Source organism: Elephas maximus, chromosome 9, assembly GCF_024166365.1.
Source record: "Elephas maximus indicus isolate mEleMax1 chromosome 9, mEleMax1 primary haplotype, whole genome shotgun sequence".
In the NCBI taxonomy this organism is placed as follows: Eukaryota; Metazoa; Chordata; class Mammalia; order Proboscidea; family Elephantidae; genus Elephas; species Elephas maximus.
In genome coordinates, this window is record NC_064827.1 from 60,002,421 (window position 1) to 60,024,452 (window position 22,032).

The window sequence follows — 22,032 nt, forward strand, 5'->3', positions numbered from 1 at the left end:
GTGGTGCATGGAGCTAGGTGGGAGGGAGGAAAGAAAAGGAAGAGAGGGAAGAAAGAAAAAAATGACACAGCAGGGGCTGACCAGTGGGGGTGGGGCAGATCTGGGGTTGAGGTGGGCCAGTGGCTCTCTAGCCGTGTGGTGTGGCATGGCCCATCAGGAAGGGGTGGAAGTGGCATACTGGGCTAGGTGGGAGAGAGAATGAAAAGATGGGGAAAAAAATGACACCATGGTAGCTGGCTGGTGGGGCTGGGGTAGACCTGGGGGTGGCGGCAGTTTGGTGGCTCTGTAGCTGAGTGGCACAGTGTGGCCTGTAGGGAGAGGGGTGAAGGTAGCATATGGGGCAGAAGTATGACGGGTGGGAAAGCATGTTTCTTTGGTTACTGGATGCTCTGTCACCGTTTGGAGCTCTGCGAAGTTGCCTTCCTCTACTCGTCTGACGTCCTTGCTGGCTGTGTTTCAAAATGGCAATGTTGTGTTGTGTTACTTGGCAGGGACCTCCACTCCGTTTCTCTCCTTTGTCTCTGTTTTCCTTCAGTTTCTTCTTCCATTCAGTGTTTGATCTAGTTCTTTATCCCTTCATTTGATGCTTAGGGTTCCAATATTGATATTTGTATCTGTTTCACTTACTTTTTCAGGTTTCTGCTGCAGAGGGTTGGCATGTTGCATATGTCTACAGCACCACGTTGGCTCTGCCTCCTCTGCAATGACTTTCTGATCTTTAGTTTGGGGCAGTCACGTTTACCTAACTCCTACTACATTTATGTATAATCTTGGTGAATTATATAGTAGTTTGTAATTGAGCAGCTATGGGGATTAGATTAAATTCTTCTTTTCTACATTTTTTGTCTCTGACATTCTTAGAATATTTGTCCTTCTTGGCACAAAAAACACCTAATTATGTTAAAATACAGTAATTAAGATAGTTTAAAAAACAAAATTTGTGATATAGTATTACATGCCTTTTTTTTTCACATGATCACATTAAGTAACACAGCCTATCCACTTTTCTCACAAATGCCTTATTTTCAAAGCAGAGGTGAAAGTAATGATATTTTGAGATAACAGCCGTGGCCCTAGGTGCGTTTAATTCTGGCACATGCCTTGGGGTTGAGAGCATGAGGCCAACCTACTCTGCTGACATTGTGTACTTCCAATGGGCTAAACAGTCAGATCTATGTTTGTGACCCTCATGGTAAGAGATCAGGAAAACACCAGAGAAATGTTCCTTGAACATTATCAGAACTGCTGCTCCAATTCTTGCCACTGCTGGTCAATGCTCTCTAGCTTCTTATACTTTCTAATTTAAAGCAGCGCTTCTCAATGGGCAGGGGGTAGGGGGGACAATTTTGCCTCTCCTCAGGGGACATTTGGCAGTGTCTGAAGTCATTTTTGCTGGGGAGGGGGTGTTTATGGCAGCTACTAGATGGAGGCTAGGGCTGTTGCTAAATACCCTACAATACACTGGACAATCCCCCACAACAAAGAATTATTTCACCCAAAATGTTAATAGTGCTGAGGTTGAGAAAGCTATGCTACAATAATAGACACAAAACACTGTAAAAACTCACTAAGCCAAAAACTAAGGTGGAGAAGCAACCTACCAAACAACCAGCCAGGTGCTACTGAGTTAATCCCAATTCATGATGACTCCATGTATGTCAAAGTAGAAATGTGCTCCATAGGATTTTCAGTGGCTGAATTTTCGGGAGTAGATAACCAAGCCTTTCTTTCGTGCTTTGGGGTGGACTCAAACCTCCAGCCTTTTGGTTAGCAGCCGAGCACATTAAACACTTGTGCCACCCAGCACTCCGAGAAGCAACCTAAAGCGACTGAAATGACTATATGGAAGAGAATTGAGAAAAACCTACCCTGGTTTCATCTCCTGAAATAAAAACTTCTGGGAAAAAAGGTGTGTTGGTGGGCAGGGAGGGGATGCATGATATTTTTCTCACTACGTGAACCCTGATTCAGAGTCCCACGGTTTGACCAACCAGAAACTGGACCTCAATCCGTGTGTAGCCATTGGTCCCGTGCTAAGTGGACACTCACCTTCACCCCTCCCTTCATTGCAATTAACTTTCTGCGTTAAATAAGATACTGTGAAAAGACAGGAAAGATGGAAGGGAGACCAAGGGAGGGAACAGAGAACTGCACAGGCAACATCATTCTGTGATATCAAGAATCAAGCCCTAATCAATGTCATGGAATTGTACATGTCAACATCAACAACAAAATTAAAAGTATACATAATTTATTGATTATATATATATACATAGCTATATACATAAATATAAATATATAAATAAAGCCCAGCAAATGAAGGCAGAGGCAAGAAAAATTTTGGTTTCCATGCATGCTGGGTATGAGGATTAAGTCCTTTGAAAAAGTCAACGTTCCTCTCCCTGCTGGCACCTTTACCCTTAGAAAAAATCACTATGGCCACTGAGGCTTGATGTTTGTTAGCACGGTTAAAAAGATACAATTCTGAGCTAACCACCCCTCAAAGTCAGGGGGGCATGATGCAGTGGGATATTTGTTACCAAAACCAAACCCACTGCCATTGAGTCGATTCTAACTCATAGCAACACCATAGGGTTTCCAAGGCTGCAAATCTCTACAGAGGCAGACTGCCACATCTTTCTCCTGTGGAGCCGCTGGTGATTTCAAACTGCCAGTCGATCGCTTCAACCACTGCACCATCAGGGCTCTGAATGTTTGTTAGCAGGGTTAAAAAGATACAATTAGTCATTTAGACTGGGGGTATAAAATAGCTGTGAGATGGAGTTCTCTCAGTCTCCTCAGCTATGCTGTAGGTGGGGCACACATAGCATAAGTTTATAGTCCACCTAAGTGGACCTACCTGCCTAGGGGGAGATCCGCAGTAAATATGGTCCCATTTAAGCCCCTCTCCCACGGCACAAAATGGGATGTGCAAGGAAAAATCCTCATCTTTGCCCAAATAGCTTTTGAGGAGGGACTGCTCATGGAACTTTTCCAGTTGTATGCTATCTGATTCTTGTAAGTATAAAAGCTACTTTCCACGTGCTAACGTGTTCAGGCTGTGATCAGAAGGATATGCTGTTCATAGAGCAATCCATATTAGTTACTGGTGCCCTTTTTCTAGTGGCCTCCTGGCTTTCCAGAAATCGTGTACAACCCCTGAGCACTAGGCAGATTTGGAGTGTTGTCTTACACTGAGAATAGGGTTTTGTTTTGTTTTTAAATCCATAACACAGTGTTAGGTACTCACAGTGACAAGCAGTGGGGATAGGAAGAATATGCCCTCTTGTGACTATATTTTATAAGAATATCTCTTTGCTGTGAATTTAACAAAGACTTTCTCCCACATACAAAGGCTTGGAAATACACCATGCTGCACGTTTCTTTAAATAAAATTACCTGAAGATGAAGATCATCATGGGAAAGCCCTAGCAGTGGACATTGAAAAACAATTAAAAAGTAGTAAATAAAAATAAATATTGTAAATCTGGTTATATTAGATGTAGATACAAATTTTTTTTTAAATCATCTAACAATTATTAAATGCATATCATTCTATGTACTTTTTCTTATTTAATCCTACCAAATACCCTTTGAAAGAAATATAATGATTATCTCATTTATATAGATGAGGAAAGGAAATGATATGAAAACCAAAAAAATCCAAACCCATTGCTGTTGAGTTGATTCAATTCATAGCAACCCCGTGTGTTACAGAGAAGAACTGCTCCATAGGATTTTTTTGGTTGTAATTGTTACCAGAATAAGGTTCTTGCCCCTCACTGGTCAAGAATGAGCAGGTAAGGCATGAAGTTTTCCATATGAGCAAAACTTTATTGAAGAAGCTTGCAAGCAGAGATGAGGAGGGCCTACAGGAACACTTACCCTCATCTCACAGAACAAAAGACAGGCCTGAGTTTTTAAAAGTTCTTGGGTGGGTTTGAAGAATGGCGTCTTGGGTCTTAAATGCTAGCCAGCAGCCACCTAAGATGCATCAATTAGTCTCAACCCACCTGGATCAAAGGAGAATGAAGAACACCAAGGACGTAAGGCAATTATGAGTCCAAGAGACAGAAAGGGCCACGTGAACCGGAGACTACATCATCCTGAGACCAGAAGAACTAGATGGTGCCCAGCTAAAACTGATGACTGCCCTGACAGGGAACACAACAGAGAACCCCTGAGGGAGCAGGAGAGCAGTGGGATGCAGACCCCAAATTCTCATAAGACCATGCTTAATGGTGTGACTGAGACCAGAAGGAACCTGGTGGTCATGGCCCCCAGACCTTCTGTTGCCCCAGGATAGGAACCATTCCCAAAGCCAACTCTTCAGACATGGATTGGACTGGACAATGGGTTGGAGAGGGATGCTGGTGAGGAGTGAGCTTCTTGGATCAGATGGACACTTGAGACTATGTTGGCATCTCCTGCCTGGAGGGGAGATGAGAGCATGGAGGGGGTTAGAAGCTGGCGAAATGGACACAAAAAGACACAGTGGAGGGAGCGAGTGGGCTGTCTCATTAGGGAAGAGTAATTGGGAGTGTGTAGCAAGGTGTATATGGGTTTTTGTGTGATAGACTGACTTGATTTGCAAACTTTCACTTAAAGCACAATAAAAATTATATAAAAAAAGTTCTTGGGTGGGAAAAGATTCATGTTTATTCATAGACACGGGCAGGGATATGTTTACTATGGTGCACGTGCAGCAGCTTTCCAAGATGGCTCCTGTCCTGGAGGCCTCTGGGATTCATAGCAGGACTTATGGGGTGTCGCGCCTGTGAACTCTCTCGCTCCCTGGGTTCAATTCCCTGGCTGGGGCTGTAGCCCCTCACTGCCCCTGGTGGAAGGTCACACAGCAGTCACAGGTGGATGTTCTGCGCGTGTCCCTGCGCCTGGTTTTCTCCAGCTGCTTCTAAAAGGCAATTTGAAAGAAGTTTGCATGCGATTTTTAGATACCCTGCCCCATTGTTCTGGAGAATGGCTTTGCTTCTGTGCCCTGCCCATTTCTTGTTACCTTGTTTGCAGATTTGGGGTCCCCTCTGTTCCTTGTGTTACTAAGTCTCTAGGTGCCACACTTAACCCCCTATTACTTCCCTGATAGTATAGTCTATTTCTCTTTTACTTGCTTCTCCTCTAACCACAGCAGTCTCTTCACTATTTATCAAAGAGGCACCCTCTGATCTCAGGGCCTTTACTCTCTGTCTTACTCCCCCCTGAGAGACTTTAACCCCATAAATCTTTATGGGAATGTGGATGGAGGTCTCTGTTTCTGTAACTTCTTCATGCTGGACGGGGGTGTTGTTCTTGCCTAACCAAGTAGAAAACTCTTGCTATCTAAGTTTACTATCAGGACCCCTTCATGGGGAATGAGTTGGTAGTCTTGCCTGACCAGGAGCTTGGCCTGAAATTGTTGTAAATAGGCAGATACGAGCTTTACACCTTGCCTATACACATAAGATCTGTCTTTCTCTATGAATGCCTTTTATTCTTTGCCCATCGGCAACTGGTACAGCCTTTCCCTTTTTTTGTTTCTAAATCCCGTAGTGTTTTTTCTTTACATACTTTGGCCCAACCCATAGAAAAGGGGAAAAGTTAAGTTCCTTACCTTAGGCTTTCCGTCAACCTCAATAACTGTACAATAACGACTGGAGAGTGGGCCTGGATTTTGGGTTAAAACAGAGAAGGCAGCTTTCGTGTCTAGCAAAAATTCAGTCTCCTTACCTCCCATGTCAAAAGTAACCCAAGGCTCTGCTGCAGAAATAGCGATGGTCTTCTGGCCGGGAGCTGAGTGGACCTCCGGGCCTCGTCAATAGGGCCGCTCTTCCACCTCTTCTGAGAGGGACATCAGGAGCTGTGGGCCTGCCTGGACTGGCCTCTTGGGGAAGTCAACTGGGCATTCTGTTTTAGAACACTCAGGACAATCCGCCTTTCTATGGCCTCTCTTTTTGTAATACCCACATTGGTCTGGCTCAATACTCACCAGCCGATGAAGAAATTCTCAGGGAGGTCTTGGTCTTCAGGATCTTGTTGGGTCACCTCAGGGTTGGCCCTGAGGTGTTACTGCCCACAGTCGGGCCTTTTTCTTCATTTTATCCTCTGCTGCCAGGTCCCTGTTGTTAAAGACCTTAAAGTCTTCCTCAACCAGTCGTGAGAGTGGAGTCTGGGGTCCTGTCTCTATCTTTTGCAGTTTCTTTTTAATATCTGTTGTCAGAGTTAGCAAAGTCTTTCTTTCTGGGCTGTCAGGGTCAGTGTTAGTATATTGCCCAAAAGCCTCAATCAGCCTGGTGAGGAAGACTGCTGGGTTCTCTTCTGCTGTCTGGGTAATTTCTTTTACCCTATTATAATTAACAGTCTTGGCTATACACTTCTAAATCTCACCTAGTACACATGCAACTAAATATTTGGCTGTTTTTACCATCTTTATTGTAATCCCAATTTGGCTCCCAGTCTGAAAATAACATGTGTTGGTTGTGGACAGTTAGCATTATCCTTTGCCAGTTCTCTAGCCTCAGCCAGGATCTTAGGCTTATCTGTACTACAACTGTGAGTTACGATGACTATCACATCTCCCCAGGTCAAATTAAAATTCAAGCTGCATTTCATGAACTCATCCATAAATCTCTCAGGGTCTTCTACACACTCTCTAATCTTTTTTTTTTTTGCACTGTCTTAAGTCTGAGACTGAAAATGGCACATGAACCCAGGTTATGTCTCTATTCCCACAGTAATTGATAAATGTCTTAAAGATTTCTCCAATTTATATATACCTTAGATAGGAATTAAAGTTACCAACCATACCCTGAGTGTTGGACCAATGGGTTTTCTTCTGACTCGTTTTACAAAGGATGACAAATTTAACACTACTTTTTTTTTTTAATACACAAAGTTTGTCCAGAGAAAACAGAAAATATAGAAAAACTTACATGTGACAACTAAGTTTTCATTATTAGCTTTTCTCGTTGGAGGCCTTCAATTAATCCGTCTAAAACACACTAAGCGTTCTCCCTGAGGGCAAGCTGTCCCTCTTTGGTTTACCTATTAACAGTCATGGGTCACTTATTCAGAAGCAGAAGCGGAATCTAAGACAAAATGGAGTCTGAGCCATGTGGTTGATCTCCTCTGAGAACCTGGTTTAAGATACATAATTTTCTGTATAACATGAGGGTAAGTTTGATTACACACATTAGACAGGTATCTCATGCGACACTGTCTAGAAGACTGATTAAAACGATTATTGACTTACTCTAAACATAACTCTCAGTCTAATCTTTGGGGGCAGTTTTTCAAAACAGACTGAATTCTTAAAAAAAAAAAAAAAACACAATGCCCAGAGCAAAATGGTCTTGTTATTTTACCTGGACAATTGTTTACAAAATGACACCCAAAGGCGATGGCCTGTGTGGACTGCCTCAGCCTCTGTGAAAGTTAGAAATCTGGATTCCAGGAGAATTACGTGCAACTCTTTCATGGTTCCCTCTTTTGGATCATGATCTTTTTTTTTTTTTTAATAGAACCTTTGATTTAAAAGGTTCAATGCTATTTGTTTTTAATTCAGGCACCATACGGCAAATCAGGAGGTAGAATAGAAACACTAACATTAGCCCGATTGTCTGAAATCACTGATGAAACCATGACCCTAAGGCCTTTGAACCAAGGAAACAAATTTCATGAGGTGTTTGTTCACGCCTAAGCAGCATCAGTAACTTTTTCCTGTGCCTCAGCAACAACTCCATTTTGTCAAACCTAAGATTGTAATTTTAATTTGTAAAGTCGTAGCTCAAATTTCAGGCACTTTTCTGGTTATGATATTTATAACATTGTTAAGTTTGTCAACAAGAACTTCTAATTCGAGAGTTAAAATATTTAAACCCGCTAGTTAGAAAATCCAGGAGAAAAGAGAAAAACGGTTTCTTATCTCTATAAAGTAGGACCTTAAAGCATCAAAAATATTCTCACATAAAACCCACAGTACCCTTTAGTTTAGATATTTTGGTCAAGCATTTTCAGGAAATCAGCAAAGTAAAAACTTACCTGTAGATGAGAAAACTTAATATAAAAAAAACTAATTTTTTTTTAATATAGCCATGATTAATTGGTAATACATAATCCTTAATGGTGAAAGACCTGACAGAAATCAATTACAAGCACAACATTAAGCCCAAATAAAGTCAATTAAGAAAAACTTCAGATAAAAATATTTCTAGTAATAACCATTAACCATATTTTTCAAGAACTTCAAATGTAACACAGAATCCCGAGACACAGCACCATACAGTCAGGATACACCAAGAACACACCAAGATGATCAAGTCTCTAAATACCCAAACAGTAATAACTTCACAGGTAAATGATGTGAACTCTCTAAGCAAACTAGTGGCTTTAATGATATTAGATTCAAAAAATGAATCAACCAAGTTAGCAATAACCCAAAGAGAAAGAATCAGGCACTTATGACTTTAACAACATAACCCCAGAAACCCAGTGCTGTCGAGTCGGTTCCGACTCATAGCGACCCTATAAGACAGAGTAGAACTGCCCCATAGAGTTTCCAAGGAGCGCCTGGCAGATTCGAACTGCTCACCTTTTGGTTAGCAGCCATAGCACTTAACCACTACGCAACCAGGAAATTACATGTTCCGTGTAATTTATATCATGTTAAATAAACGTTTTTAGCACTTTTTCTTTATAAAAATTTTCGTGGCTTTCAAACTTGGCAGGAGTTTATCATAAGATACCAAGAAACAATACTTTAGTTATGTAACCAAAGGTCTGAAAATAAGACCCTTAGTTTTTTCTTAAAGCCATGAGGCTTGGTTTCTGACTCAGGAATCTTTTTCCAGTCACAGACTGAACCTTTGTGTTTGAAGCAGATTCAATTTAACATCAATAAGTTGCCTACAAGATCTTAGAAATTATTTTAAGCCCGTATACCATAAAACATAACCAACTGAAATAAAGTATCTTTAAATATTCCAAATTTTATTCGACTTTTACTATTTCTCATATTTTTCCAATCTCATTTTATCAACTGGCTTTGGAAATCACAAGGTTTCTGTTCAACTGACCAATTAACATTTCTCTAGGCCATTTCAGACCTGTTCTATTGTGACCTTGGCAGCTGAGGGCTGGGGGCTGAGGAGGCCTGATTTTCCCCCACCCTACCTACCTTTTAACTCGAGATAGAGGACAAGATTAGCCCATTCTGATTCATTTACAGGCAGAGGCATTTTGAAAGGCTATCTACCCAGTAAATACCAAAGCCTTTAGCAATTTTGTAAACAAATCCAATTGTTAGCTAGGGAGACTGGAGACTGGAGGCTGGAGGGAGTCGTCCCAATTCCAGACATTTTGAAAGGCAAAAGACAACTATATCTTTCTCTTTTGCTGTTCTGGAACGACTTTTCCTTTAAGACAAAGTTACATTTTTTCTTTAAACCACCTACAGCAAAAGATGACCAGTTGCTCAGTAAACAGCCCGAACAGTAAATTCTCAGGAGTCTTCACGAGCATGCTCCAATTTGAGCTGAATTTCTCTTTATCAATTAGTTTCTACGCAACACACACATTACACATAAGACACAGACAGAGGTGACCGAGACAATCTCGCAGTCTCAACCTCCCAGACAGCCCCAGTCACACATAAGACAAACAAACACAGACCGCTCGGACCAGACAAGTCAGAAATGGCTTAGTGAAGTCTAACACTCAACATAACATAACCCGCTGCTGTCCAGTCGATTCCAACTCATAGCGACCCTACAGGACAGAGTAGCACTGCCCCATAGAGTTTCCAAGGAGTGCCTGGCAGATTCGAACTGCTGACCCTTTGGTTAGCAGCTGTAGCACTTAACCCCTACGCTACCAGGGTTTCCAGGTCTAACACATTACTAGGAATATCTGAATCTTCACTTTGATCTTCCAGATACCTCTTACCCTCAAAACCAAACGGAGGGGCTTCAATCTGTCAATCCAAACAGAGACCTTTACATCCATTCCCCCAGAAACAGGGTGTACCATCTAGAGAGAGACAATATCCAAAACAAAAAACCAAACCCGTTGCCGTCGAGTTGACTCCAACCCTTAGTGACCCTATATCCAGACACACAAAAACAATGGCTGAAATGAGTGGCTGGGCAAAAGGCCGGCTTGAGAGGAGAGGAAAGAGAGGAAAAGCGGCAGGCTGTGGCTCCTGCCAAGAGTGCACTACCAGTAGGTCAGAAATTCCCTACTCCCTGGGGTCAAAAAGAAGGCGTCCCTTTGTCCCTAGGGTTTGAAAAGCCCATCACTCTGGGGACCCTCCGTGGAATGTGTCCCTTGGTCCCTAGGGTTAGTTTAGACCCGTCACACTGGGGACAACCTGTAGGTAATTTTTGACGGGGAGACCTCTAGTCCCTGAGGTTTAAGGTGTCCCTTGGTCCCTAGGGTCAGTTTAGACCCGTCGCTCTGAGGACACTTCACCCTTCACTAGTGCCTCCGGCCCCCACAGTACAAGACACCCGTCCATGGGGGACCCAGGGTGGCCTTACCTGGGTGAGTGACTCATCCGCCACTTTGATTTCTATTGAGTCCTCGTCATTGCACTCCCTGTTTCCAAGAAAGAACAGACAAAAAGACAGAAAGTTTGCTTGGGAGGAAAATGAAACTAAGGTTGGGCCGCAAGGAGTAAGGCCTGGTGGAGAAATGCGAGAACAGTCTCAGCAGCTGCTTCGTTCCTCCGCTGAAGTCAGGCAATTCTCCTGTCCACTGCCTCCAGTCCAAGAAGGGGACGCAAATGATCTCTTTGTGCCTCCTGGCTGGCTTGCCAAAATTGTTACCAGAATAAGGTTCTTGCCTCTCACTGGTCAAGAATGAGCAGATAAGGCACGTAGTTTTCCACAGGAGCAAAGCTTTATTGAAGAGGCTTGCAAGCTGAGATGAGGAGGGCCTAGATCAATACTTACCCTCGCCTCACAACAAAAGAGGGGCCTGAGTTTTTAAAAGTTCTTGGGTGGGAAAAGATTCATGTTTATTCCTAGACACAGGTGGGGATATGTTAACTAAGGTGTGCGCACAGCAGCTTTCTAAGATGGCTCCTGTCCTGGAGGCCTCTGGGATTCATAGCAGGACTTATTATGGGGTGTCGCGCCTGCACAGTCTCTCGCTCCCCGGATTCAGTTCCCTGGCTGGGGCTGTAGCCCCTCACTGCCCCTGGTGGAAGGTCACACAGCAGTCACAGGTGGATGTTCTGCGCATGTCCCTGGGCCTGGTTTTCTCCAGCTGCTTCTAAAAGGCAACTTGAGAGAAGTTTGCATGCTATTTTTAGATACCCTGCCCTATTGTTCTGGAGAATGGCTTTGCTTCTGTGCCCTGGCCCATTTCTTGTTACTTTGTTTGCAGACTTGGGGTCCCCTCTGTTCCTTGTGTTACTAAGTCTCTAGGTGCCACACTTAACCCCCTATTACTTCCCTGATTAAAAAAAAAAAGTATAGTCTATTTCTTTTTTACTTGCTTCTCCTCTAACTACAGCAGTCTCTTCAGTGTTTCTCAAACAGTATTTCTCTCCAATCTCAGGGCCTTTGCTCCCTGTTTTATAATCTTTACAGAAGCAGATCGCCAGGCCTTCCTTTCAAGGCACCACTGGGTGAGTTTGAACTGCCAACCTTTTGGTTAGCAGCTGAGCACAAACCTTTTGCGCCACTCACTGTTGTTTCACTAGTACTTTGAATTCTGATCTTTTTCTCCAAACCACCTACTACTCTTTACTTTCAGGGTCCTCTAATAGTGGCTTCAGGGATTCTGTATAGGTTTTACAGTTGTGTTCAGTGGGATAGACATGGTCGAGTGTATTTACTTTATCTTACTGAAACCATTATTTTTATTTTGAGTAACAATTTCATTTTTCTGATTCGAGAAATGAAATTCAGTGGCATTTCATTACGCTTATAAGGGTATCCATTTATTTAAAGGTTTATAATTAAGGAAGTTTTAGTAATTTACGTTTTCTTAGGAAATTGTCTTTAAAGTTAAATTTTAAAGGTTATTAGCATAAAGATTTATGTAGTGTTCACTTTTTGCAAGAATTATTGCTTTCTCCTCCATATCTATGGTGTTAGTTTCATGCCAATGTCATATATTGGTAATTTTACTTCTCGATTATTCTTGTAAATGCTTTATCTATTTTACTATTTTTTTAGAGAACCAATGCTTAGACTCTTTGTGTTCTGATATATTAGTTTGTGCTTTTATCTTTATCAATTCCTTTTCCAGTTCTTGAATATTTTGTTCATTTATGCTGTTCTTTAAATAAGAGTTTTGCAGATGTAATTTTTCACTTCATATTGCATTAGCTAAATCTCATATGTAGTATTGTCATTATTATTTTGTAAACAACCTGTAATTGCAGTTTTATTTTCCTCTTTGGCCCAGGAATTATTGAAAATGAATAATTAATTTATTTTGATGTTTTTTTATTAATCCCTGAGTTTATTTTATTGATATCTGAGAACAGGCCTCTACATCTTTTGTTCTTACTGAAGTTTTCTTGTGACCTAATATATGACGTACTATAAAATGTATTATAACTTCAGACAAAAATAAGCATTGTTGCTTATAAGATATAAATTCTCCTATCTCATAAATCAACTTTATTAAATATATTATCCAAATGCTGTATACTGTTGTTCCTTTTAATCTATTCCATCTGTTCAAGACTTAAAATCTGTTGTTTTTTGACAACTCATACTTTCATGTCTAATGGGTTTGCCTTATGCTTTTTTATGATATTTAAAATTTCATGCAGAAATGTTTATAGTAGTTATATAATCATTGTGAATGAAGATTCATTTGTTAACAACATAATTTTATAACTTTAACAACATAAAATTAGCCTTTTGTTTCATTTAATATAAAAAATATATATATATATATTTTTATAATTAATTGTCACCTCAGCTTTATCATCGTCATTTTCAACTTGTTTGGTATTTCTTCACTGATTCTTTTTCACTCTCCCTTTCAGTCACTTCTCTTTGAGATACAGTAGGAGGCTGTGGATGTATCGGCATACATTTTTTATAATTACCTGGGTGGCGCAAATGGCTAAGCACTCAACTACTAACTGAAAGGTTGGTGGTACAAACCCACTCAGAGTGCCTTGGAAAACAGGCCTGGCAATCTGCTTCTGAAAGGCCACTCCTGAAAATGCTATGAAGCGCGTATCTACTCTGGACACATGGGGTCATCCTGAATCAGAATCAACTCGATGGCAATTGGTTTGGTTTTCTGTCATTTTATTCCAGGTTTTTCTTTTTTTTATGCTTCTTTGCAATGGGAGTTGTTTTGTTTTGTTTTTTTTAAACCTATCAGTTCCGTGTCTCTTAGAAGAATCAGGGTTTAAAGCAGAGGTTTATGATCCTTCTGCAGAGCTTACTGGGCTCTGTTCCCAGACTGAGAGCACAAAGCAGCAGCCCAGTACAGACTGATGCTGAGAGCATTGAGAAAACCCAGGAAAATCCTAGATGCATAGGTAATCACTGTTGCACTGCACTTTTTTCAGCAAGACAGGACAGCAAGGCAGAGCTTAATGCTACCCAGAGATCCAGAGGAAGGCAAAGACAAAATTACTTCACCTAAAAGGGTAAAAAAAAGAACATCTTCAGCTTTTCAGCTTTGGTAGGGTATCAGTCAATTCTTGCCAATAGCCCAGAATCCACCACCTGTCAAAGAGTAATATCAAGTTTCCCACAAGCTGGGGGACAAAATCCATCATCAGTGCTGATCACCTCCCCATGAATATTCTATATATAAAATATTTTGTACTCTTAAAAGGAAATTAGCAGTAGTGTACCTCTAGTTTTTAGGTCTTTTTTTGAAGTCCTCTTCTGTACTTTGAGCCCTGGTGGTACAGTGGTTAAGGGCCAGGTTGCTAACAAAAAGGTCAGCAGTTCGAACCCACCAGCAGGTCCTTGGAAACACTATGGGGAAGTTCTACTGTCCTACAGGGTCGCTATGAGTTGGAATTGACTCAACGTCAATGGGTTTGGTTTCTTGTGCTTTAGGCTACTCCTTCCTAAACATTTAAAATCCGAATTTTTCTTCTAGACCCTGGTTTCCTGACACTACAAAATTCAATTGTGTGTGGGCTTTTTCTTTACATAAAAGACAAATAAGTAAACTTCATGCCCTTGTATTTCTCAAAATTTCTTCATCTTCTCATGAATTTTTCTTTTCTGCTTACTTCTCCTCAGGAGCCAAGTGAAAAGCATTATGATTTTCTCCATGTGCTCGTGTGCTTAAAGAGAGACACTGAAGATGAATCGACAAAATGGATGCCAAAGGAAAGAGAGCCTTCTCTAAGACCTAGAGAGGAGTTAAGGTGAGTCATCCACTCAGATGGACCACACCTTTGTCCTCTAGGCCCTAGAACAAAGGTTCTCAACCTTGTCTGCATATTGGAGTCACGGGGTGCTCTTAAGAAAATACCAATACCTAGACACCACCTTAGACCAATTAAGTAAGAATCTCTGGAGTGTTTTTTTGTTGTTGTTATTTAGTTCTCCAGGTTGTTCTAACATGCAGACAGAGTTGGGAGTGATTGCCCTAGTATAATAGAACAAAGCTGTCCCCTAATGACATGGTGACCTGATGTGTATGAAAGTAGAACTATGTTCCATAGGGTTTTCAATGGCTGATTTTTCAGAAGTAGATCACCAGGCCTTTCTTCCTAGGTGCCTCTCGGTGGACTCAAACCTCTAACCTTCAGGTTAGCAGTTGAGCATGTTAACTCTATCACCCAGGAGTCGCCATAGTCAGAGTTGACTTGACAGCAACTGGTTTTTTTTTTTTGTAGCATAGATAGGTGTGTGTATACACATTCTAACATATTCTGGTATTCAGATAAAGCATGTGTTGGTATTTGTTGGCTACACTCCATTGCCTCTGGTGGAAATTAAAGATGGCTTCCCAACTCCCTCCACTTCAAGAAAGAACAAAAAGATTAAAAATAAAGTTTAGTGTTATGGCATAAAAATAATTAAGTAAGTAGATAAATTAATACATAAAAATAAACAACAGTATGTCTCTGATGCAAGTATATGGAGACAGAAGAATGAAAACGTACAGAAATTTCTGGAACAGATCCCAAAATAGATAAAAATTTAGTATATGATAAGGATGACATTTCCAATCAGTGGAAACATAAAGATTGTTTAATAAACATGCTAGGATGATTGGTTAACTATGAAGACAAAATATAAAGTTAAATTTGTAACGGATTGAAGAGATAAATACAAAGAAATTAAGTCATAAATAAACGAGAAGAGCACACAGATGGATATTTATAAGATTATAGGGTAGAAAAGAATGTTTTAAGCATGCAAACAAAAACAAAAAGAGAAGCATTAATATATTTGACCACATAACAACACTGTTATTCATCATAAAATACCATAAACAAAATTTAAATGTACATGACAAGTTGGAAAACGCAGGAAAAAATTTTTATTATCTTTATATATAACGCATTATTTTAAGGCTACTCTCACTTACTGACATGGGTAGGTTCCAAAGACCAGGTCATTATGCCATATTGGTAGTATGCGAGAATCGGTCTGTGCACGGTGTTCGGCGCCAGTGTCCCCCGCTCCAAGTCACTCACCACCCATTGCTCGCCTCTCTGGCGCCTCTCGGGATACAGGTGGTGCAGTGGGCCCCCCTTACCCACCAGCCTCCCCGACCACTGCACAGCCCCGGGAGTTGAGGGTTGTGGTGGTGGTGGTCAAAATTTGCACCCTGCCTCTGGAGCAGCACGAGCCTACCATCATCTGGCCACGATGTAGGCTTCCATGCAGACCCCTGTGCCTTGCCTCTCCACCTCCCTGTTCTACCAGCTTCGGAGATAGGCCTCTGTGCCGAGCAGCTCCTGGGCCTGTGGGCAGGTGAGGCCTGGCCACCTGAGTCTGGAGGAGGCGGCGGCAGAGAGGCCTCTTTGCAAGAAGGGACTTCTGACTCCCGCCCACTCCTGTGACCTCAGCTCCTGCTGCCCTGCGGCCCTGCTGCCCCCATCTCCTGCATGCTGCCTGCCACCAAAAAAACCAAACCAAACCCAGTGCCGTCGGGTAGACTGCGACTCATATCGACCCTACAGGACAGAGTAAAACTGCCTCGTAGAGTTTCCACGGAGCACCTGGCAGATCCGAACTGCGGACCTTTTGATTTGCAGCGGTAGCACTTAACCACTACTCCACCAGGGTTTCCTACCTGCAGCCGGCGGGCCCTTAACGCTCAGCACACCTCACCCATTAATAAGAACCGCCTGGGGCCCGGTGCTGCCTTGCCTTCTCTCACAAACCTCGCCCTTCTCTTCTTCCTCCCCCTCTGCCTTGGCTCCTCAATAATGTGCAAAATATTTGGATAGTAGATTTCTCACTATTGTCAGAAGTGGGAAATGTCGGATAATGAGATGGTGGATAAAAGAGGAGTAGGTGTATTAGCAAGACAATTGAAAATATGGACAAAGGATGATGGAAAAGCAGTTCACAAAAGAATAAATTGAGATGGACATGGAGCATATGAAAAACCATAAACCACATTTATAATTATGGAAATGTGTGTTATAACAGAAGAAGAAACTTTATTTTTTCATTTCATGTTGGCAAGAACTAATATATATTCAACCCTGTATTGGCTAAGGCTGGGTTGGCAGACACAAGCACGTGTGCTTCCCTTCTTCCATCCCTCATTGAGCTTAAACATCACTCATTTATCTTAGCATACTTTGCTGCTGGATCCGGATGTGGTCTTTCAGTCCTTCTCATCAAGGAGTACCAGGTCACCACTACTAATTAATCGATGCTGACTCTCCAAATGGAAACTATTTCCCATCCTTTGGCTAAAGTTTGATGAAAGTGCAACTGTTGCTACAGGGTTAGCCCTCAGCAGCGTGATTCAATGATATGATTTTTTTTTTTTTTAAAGCTGTGGTAATGGTTAGACCCTTTAGCTAATGAACTTTTCCAAGGCAATAATCACATATTTGTGTGAGGCTAGAATTCACAATACTAATTATAAAAGTAAAATGTTGGATATATTGGAACAACTTTAACATATGCTAATAAGGGAATGGTTAGATAAGGGTATTAAATGCATACAAAGAAAATTTACATAACCGATTTGCTTATATTTTAAAAAAAGGTTTAATGCCACAAAAAATGCTCAATACATCATGTTAAGTGGGAAGGAGGAGGCAAGATACAAACTCGTGTAATGTGAATTTTTTAAAAAAATGCACATAAGAAAAGTGATGAAAGGAAACATAAAAATATATCATAATGTTTATATTATGATAGAGCAACTGCTATTGATTTTTATTTTATTCATTCCATTTTGTAGCATTTGTTATGATTAAGCTACAGATTATACATTTATACCTATATCCAGATGGACAGACAGGTGACAGATATTCTGAAACGCATATTAATGGAATCCCTGGTTAAGTAATTTATTGTGTAAACCTTCTGAAATGTCTGTGTATTATAGAAAAACAAAACAAAAAATCAAACCCATTGCCATTGTCAATTCTGACTCATAGTGGTCCTATATATACATATGATCACTATGAGTGTATTATAGAGATGTTTTTCAAACTATGGCTTTATGTAAATAATCTGTTCCAATAACGTATTGTTGTGTACAAACCACCCCAAAACTTAGTAACTCAGAGCAATAAGTTGTTATTATCGTTCATGATTCTGTGTTGTCTAGGTTCAGCTGTGTGGTTCTCACTTGGAATTTCTCATGTAATTGCAATTACATAGCAGCTGGGGCTGGAGTCACCTAAAGGTTCAACTGAGCTGGATGCCAAGATGGCTCTTCACTCACATTCAAGAACTCAGTGAGTCACCATGTGGCTCTCTCACTAAGAGAATAGTCTGGACTTCTTAAATGGTGGCTCACAGCTCCAAGAGACAGGAAGCAGAAACTGCTGGACCAGAACTAGCATGGCATCACTTCCTGCTATATTCTAATGGTCAAAGCAGATATAAGCCCTGTCTAGGCTCAAGGGGTTGGAGAAATAGACGCCACTTCTTGATAGGGAAGTGGTAAGGTCACATTGCAGAAGAGCATGTAGAATAAAAAATATTGTTGTGTACCTCTTTGGAAAAGATAGTCTACCACTCAACAATAGAAGCTAATCTGTCACTTTTAAGAATCTTCTGGTTCTTCAATTTGCCACACTTATACTCAAGCATTCTATTTCTTCAAAATGCTTTAATATACTTAATGAGTCTTAAGCTGATGTGAAGTCTGAAAATTGGTAACTTCACTCTTATTTCAGTAGTTAATAAAGAATCGGTTTGCAGTAGCTTAATTTATCCCTTACAGGATATGATTTGATCTCAGACTTGGAATGTTTGTTAAATAAACTGTTTGAGCTTAAACAGTTTAAAGTGAAATAACCTACTCCACTAACTTCTGTTCATCCTGTTAATTTGTGTCTTGTTTTCCTCCAGCCAGATGTTTCTTATACTTAATTTGCTTAACAATATTCAGACTAGGAAACCATTCTAACATTAAAATGATGTACCAAACATACTCACATTTTTTTTCCCCATATCCTTGGCTCTTTCTAGATTTGCCTTGCAGTTTTCAACATCCTTAATTTTTATTGAACCCAGATGGAATTTTAAATTTGCCAGGAAAAGAAAGAAAACAAAACATGTGACGGTATTTTGTATTCTTCCATGTCATATGGAGAAGACATGAAGTTATAATATGTTCTTAAAAATCAGGCACACTGGGCATTTGGTTTAAGATAGGGTGGTAGGCAGCCTCTAAAACGACCATCAGTGATTTCCACCTCAGTGATTTCCTCCTTCCTCATACTAACGGTCCTATGTAATTCCTTCCTCTTGCATGCGGAATAAAATACAGCAAAACTGCTGGGATGTCACTTTCAAAATTAAATGAGTTGCAGATAGACTGTTTTCCATCTTATTTATTCTCTTTCACTCTCTCCTCTTGCTCTGAGAAAAGGCAGTTGCCATAGTGTGAGATTCTCCATGGAGAGGCCTGCGTGGTAAGGAATTGTTGTCTCTGATCAAAAGCCATTGTAGACCAACAGTCTGTCAACAGCCATGTAGTAGGCTTGGAAGTGGAACTTTTGTAGCCTATCAAAAGCCTTATGAGTGAACTTGGAAACAGACACTCCCTGAAGCCTGGAGGTAATCACAGCCCTTTGAGCTTTGAAAACTGAACTTCCATTAGAACCACCACCTATGGAAGTCAAGACAGATCTTATGACCTAAAGCCTAACTGGGTTGATTGCCTGCTAAAACAAAATAAAACAAAAAGTCAACATCTCCAGAGAATTTTAATAGGACCCAGAGTCTCAGAACATAATATTCAAAATGTCCAAGATACAATCCTAGACTACTTCAAAGAAAAAGAAAAAGCCAATCAATTCTCAAGACAATCAACAGATTCAAACCCTGAGACGACCGAGATATTAGAATTATCAGGTGAAGATGTTAAAGCAGCTATTATAACCGTGTTGCATAAGGTGAAGGTGAATACTTTTGAAATGAATAGAAAGTAAAACTCTTCAGCAGAAAAATAAAAGCTATAAAAAAGAACCAAGTGGAAATTTAAAACTTAAAAATATAATGTCTGGAATAAAAAATTGATTGGATGGACTCTGTGACTAAAGGGAGAGGACACAGGAAAGAGTCAGTGAACTTAGAGATAGATAAACTGAAATTGTCCAATCTGAAAAACACAGTGGAAAAAAAGATTGAAAACAAATCCTCATGTACCTGTGGGACAATATTGAAGTTCTAACAATCATGTTATTGGACTTCCAGAAGGAGAGGAGAAATACATTGGTACAGAAAAAATATTTGAAGAAATAGTTGTTGAACAATTCTTAAATTTGGTGGAAGACATAAATTCACAAATTCAAGAGTTCTGAGAACCCCAGACAGGATAAACTCAAAGAAAACCATGCCCAGATACATCAAAATCAAACTACTGAAAACCAAAGATTAAAAAATAATATTGAAAACAGCCAGAGACAAATTATGCATTACATAAAAGGGAACAACACTTTGAATGACAGGTCGACTCTTCAAACCCACCCAGCGGTTCTATGGGAGAAAGACCTAGTGACCTAGTACCATAAAGATTATTGTTGTGTGCCATGGAGTCGATTCCAACTCATTGCAACCCTATAGGACAGAGTAGAACTGGCCCATAGGCTTTCCTAGGCTGTAATCTTCACAGAAGCAGATTGCCAGATCTTTTCTCCTGCAGAGCTATAGGGTGGGTTTCTCAGCCTAGAAATTGTGCATTTGCTATGAGCACACAACAACGTAAAGGGATCTATGTAGTTGCAAGATGTCTTAGTTATCTAGTGCTGCTATAACAGAAATAACCACAAGTGGATGGCTTTAACAAAGAGAAATTTATTCTCTCACAGTCTAAACTAACTAACTAACCCATTGCCATCAAGTCGATTCTGACTCATAGTGACCCTATAGGACAGAGTAGAACTGCCCCAATAGGGTTTCTCATAGTCTAGGAGGCTAGAAGTCCAAATTCAGGGTGTCAGCTCCAGGGGAAGGCTTTCTTTATTGGTTCTGGAGAAAGGACCTTGTCATTAATCTTCCATTGGTCTAGGAGCTTTTCTGCGCAGGAACCTCAGGTCCAGAGGACTTCCTGTGCACCTGGCACTGCTTTCTTAGTGGTTTGAGGTCCCCATGTCTCTCTGCTCACTTCTCTCTTTTATATCTCAAAAGGGATTGGCTCAAGACACAATCTAATCTTGTAGATTGAGTCCTGCCTTGTTAACATAACTTCTGCTAATCCTGTCTCATCAGCATCATAGAGATAGGATTTATAACAGAATAGGAAAATCACATCAGGTGACAACATAATGGATAATCACAAAACACTGGGAACCATGGCCTAGCCAAATTAATACACATATTTTTGGGGTACGCAATTCAATCCATGACATAAGGCTTCTATATTTCTTTATGTTACAGTTAAAAAACAGAAACGGTAAGATTGGATTACAAAAAAGGAGTCAACTATATGTTGACCTTAGAAAACCCACCTTAAATATAAGTACAAAGATAGTTAAAAGATATACCACAAAAACACTAATCAAAAGAATGCCGGAATGGCTATATTAACATTAGACAAAGTAGACTTTAAGTAAGAAATATTGTCATGAATAGCATTGAACACTGATAAACAGGTCAGTTCCTCAGGAAGATATAACAATCCTAAAGGTGTATATACCAAACAAGACACATGAAGCAAAAACAGAAATGGAAGAGTGGACAAATTAACAAATATAGTCAGAGATGTCTACACTTCTCAGCAATTAATAGAAGAACAAGAAAGAAAATCAGTAAGGGCATGGAAGAGTTATACAACACTAATTAACATTTCTAGAACATTCCACCCAGTACTAGCAGAATACACATTCTTTTCAATTGGTAAAGGAGCATTCATCAAGCTAGACCATATCCTGGGCCATAAAACAAACCTTAATTGATCTACAGGAACTGAAATCATGCAGACACCATAATGGAATTAACTAGAAGATAATAATAGAGAGGTATCTGGAAAATCCCCAAATACTGTGAAATTGGACAGACTATGGGTGAAAAAGAAAATATGAAGGGAAATTAGGAAATATTTTAAATTGAGTGAAAATGAAAATACAGCACATCATAATTTATAGAATGCTGCTAAAGGAGTGCTTAGAGAGAAATTTATAGCACTGAATGCTTATATTAGAAAAGAAGAAAAGTATCAAATTGATGATCTAAGCTTTCACCTTAATAAAAGAACATAAAAAGGATGAATTAAACACAAAACAAGAAGAAGGAAGGAAATAGTGTAGAAAAGAGCAGAGATCAATGAAATTTGAAATGGAGAAACAGTAGAGAAAATAAATGAAACCAAAAGGCAGTTCTTTGATAAGATAAACCTCTAGCCAGGCAGATTATGGAGTAAAACACACACCCAGAAGACACAAATTACCAA